Source organism: Eleutherodactylus coqui, chromosome 3, assembly GCF_035609145.1.
Source record: "Eleutherodactylus coqui strain aEleCoq1 chromosome 3, aEleCoq1.hap1, whole genome shotgun sequence".
Taxonomy (NCBI): domain Eukaryota; kingdom Metazoa; phylum Chordata; class Amphibia; order Anura; family Eleutherodactylidae; genus Eleutherodactylus; species Eleutherodactylus coqui.
The window spans coordinates 223,797,411-223,801,244 of record NC_089839.1 but is presented as its reverse complement, the minus strand read 5'-3'; positions in this window follow the sequence as shown (position 1 = coordinate 223,801,244).

Genomic DNA, 3,834 nt, shown 5'->3' with positions numbered 1-3,834 from the left:
ATAAATGCAGTTAGTTTGAGGAAGTTGGTAGGCAAATTGAGCGTTTTTCAACACCCACGTTGCTGGCTCCAACTTTAAGGCATTTGTCCCGCCCATGGAATGCACCTATATGTTTTATTACACAGTGACTAGATCCCATCAGGAAGATTGATGTGTTTTTCATATATGAAGGCATCCTGCAATATATGCTAATAACACAGTATCAGGAAATAAACACCAAGAATAATCTTTACCATCATTAAGTTCTTCATAGTAAGCTTTAGTGCTACATGTGACTGTAGGCTTACCAATTTCAGTGAGACCCTATACTCCATGTCTCACCCCATCATTTACCTGCTGGGGCTCTCGCTCTTCCCCCTCTGATCTATAATAACCTCCTAATTCTCTGCGCTGTGTGGCATTTCCCATTGAAAATTTTATGGCATAACTACAGGAAGAAATATGCAACTCTTGGAGACGAATTGGAAGAATCTTTTTAATCACACTAGATCCTAGGGTAGTTCCAGATTCTCCAATCTCTATCTTGAGCAGAAAAACTGATCTACATCTCATCACTTGGTATATTACCCAATTAAAGTATATTAAGGGGTTTATTACGGCCCCCTACCATCTTCATCTTTAAACTCAAAAAGTTTATTGATTCTAGTAGTTATGCTAACCTGCCACCAAGGTTGCTAAGTCCATCAGGTCACAGGTAATGCTAGAGCAGTTCTACTTTGCTCTTCAGGCAAAAAGATAAGAGGAAAGTTCCAACATGCAGTGCTAAACAGTTCTTGTTCTGTTAATGGGGATGCGAAATATGGCATTGCTTTGGCTGACACAGGGGCATGAGAACCTATCCAACCATCTGATATATTTCTCATTCTAGATATGATCCCATGATGCTTAATGAATTTGTTACTGCATCCTTTATCTAATGCATGCTCACCACATATGATTGGCACCATTTCAAACAATGCAGAGAGGAGAATAAGCTACTTTCTTATGTTTAGTCCATGTGAGCCACGAATTGCTTGCAATGAGATGCATGTATCCATGTTTTAGATTTCACAATATGTCACAATAACTTCAATAATGTAGGACATAACTCAACTGTCTCTTTGACACATCCTGGCATCCATTCGACAATAATTTGGATAGTTAACGTGTCTCGTGGTTTCTCGGAATTGTGTACTTGTTATAATTAACTCAAGGTTTCATAAGAAGTCACACTGACCTCCTCCTTGGTATCTTAAAGACATCAAGCTTTCTTAAAGGTATTAGATCTCTCTATCAACTCCTTCCTTTTATTGTCAAAAGAACGCTTAGGATCTTCTTGCATCACTAAGGCAAGGTAGACCTGCTATCCCTCCCTCACAAAGGCCCGCACTGAGGATTGTCAAGAGATCTCTCTCTCTCTCTCCCTCTCCCTCTCCACTCAATTAATGGGTCCACGCGATAGACCTTTATTAGAAAATGAGCAGTGTGAGCAGGTCCTGTCGTGGATGGCAGAAAGTGCATCCAGCAATCTATCGACCACACAGTCTTGTACGCCGTCCACAGCTGCAACTCTGAATCCTCTGGCTGCTGCTCCTCCTTCCTCCCAGCGTCCTCACTCCATGAAAATGACACATTCTGAGGAGCAGGCAGACTCCCAGGAACTGCTCTCGGGCCCCTGCTGAGATTGGGCAGCAATGGTTGCTCTCCCACCAGAGGAGTGTGTCGTGACCGATGCCCAACCTTTGGAAAGTTCCCGGGGGCCGGGAGATGAGGCTGGGGACTTCCGGCAACTGTCTCAAGAGCTTTCAGTGGGTGAGGAGGACGATGACGATGAGACACAGTTGTCTATCAGTGATGTAGTAGTAAGGGCAGTAAGTCCGAGGGAGGAGCGCACAGAGGATTCGGAGGAAGAGCAGCTGGACGATGAGGTGACTGACCCCACCTGGTTTGCTAAGCCTACTGAGGACAGGTCTTCAGAGGGGGAGGCAAGTGCAACAGCAGGGCAGGTTGGAAGAGGCAGTGGGGTGGCCAGGGGTAGAGGCAGGGGTTTCCCAAAGCGCCCCCTCGCGCCATGCCACCCTGCAGAGTCCGAGGTGCTCAAAGGTGTGGCAGTTTTTCACTGAGAGTGCAGACAACCGATGAACTGTGGTGTGCAAGGTTTGTCACGCCAAGATCAGCCGGGGAGCCACCACCACCAGCATGCGCAGGCATATGATGGCTAAGCACCCCACAAGGTGGGACGAAGGCCTTCACCGCCTCCGGTTTGCACCACTGCCTCTCCCCCTGTGCCCCAACCTGTCTCCCGGCCTGCACCCACACGCTCACCTCCGCTGTCCTCGGCCCCATCCAGCAATGTCTCTCAGCGCAGCGTCCAGCCGTCGCTAGAGCAACTGTTTGAGCGCAAGCACGCCGCCACGCACCTGCACGCTCAAGCGTTAAACGTGCACATAGCCAAATTGATCAGCCTGGAGATGCTGCCGTATAGGGTTGTGGAAATGGAGGCTTTCAAAAACATGATGGCGGCGGCGGCGGTCCCGCGCTACTCGGTTCCCAGTCGCCACTACTTCTCCCGATGTGCCGTCCCAGCCCTGCACGACCACGTCTCCCGCAACATTGTACGCACCCTCACCAACGCGGTTACTGCCAAGGTCCACTTAACAACGGACACGTGGACAAGCACAGGCGGGCAGGGCCACTATATCTCCCTGACGTCACATTGAGTGAATTTAGTGGAGGCTGGGACCGAGTCAGAGCCTGGGACCACTCACGTCCTACCCACCCCCAGAATTGCGGGCCCCAGCTCTGTGCTGGTATCTGCGGCGGTGTATACTTCCTCCACTAAACCACCCTCCTCCTCCTCCTCCTCCGCAACCTCTGTCTCGCAATCAAGATGTGTCAGCAGCAGCACGTCGCCAGCAGTCGGTGTCGCGCGGCGTGGCAGCACAGCGGTGGCCAAGCATCAGCAGGCCGTGCTGAAACTACTCTGCTTAGGGTTAGCGCACATTTCCGCAAGTCCAACACGGACGCTGCCACCCTGCGGACCCTGCAACATTGGTTTAATCTGCCAGTGCACCGACTGCTGTGCGACGTGCCCACACGGTGGAACTCTACGCTCCACATGTTGGCCAGGCTGTATGAGCAGCGTAGAGCTATAGTGGAATACCAACTCCAACATGGGCGGCGTAGTGGGAGTCAGCCTCCTCAATTCTTTACAGAAGAGTGGGCCTGGTTGGCAGACATCTGCCAGGTCCTTGGAAATCTGCCATTCCTCTGCTATGCCTCTTGAGAAGTTCCCTGCAAAGCATAAAGGCGGACGCTTTGCGCTCGGAAATGGAGGCGGGGGAAGACAGTATGTCGCTGGATAATCAGAGCACCCTCATGTCTATATCTCAGCACGTGGAGGAGGAGGAGGGGGAGGAGCCTGAGGAGGAAGAGACAGCTGGGCCCACTGCAGAGGGTACCCATGCTGTTTGCCTGTCATCCTTTCAGCGTGTATGGCCTGAGGAGGAGGAGGATCCTGAAAGTGATCTTCCTAGTGAGGACAGCCATGTGTTGTGTACAGGTACCCTGGTACACATGGCTGGCTTCATGTTAGGATGCCTTTCTCGTGACCCTCGCGTTACACGCATTCTGGCCACTACGGATTACTGGGTGTACACACTGCTCGACCCACGGTATAAGGAGAACCTTTCCACTCTCATACCTGAAGAGGAAAGGGGTTCGAGAGTGATGCTATACCACAGGACCCTGGCGGACAAACTGATGGTAAAATTCCCATCCGACAGTGCTAGTGGCAGAAGGCGCAGTTCCGAGGGCCAGGTAGCAGGAGAGGCGCGGAGATCAGGCAGCATGTAC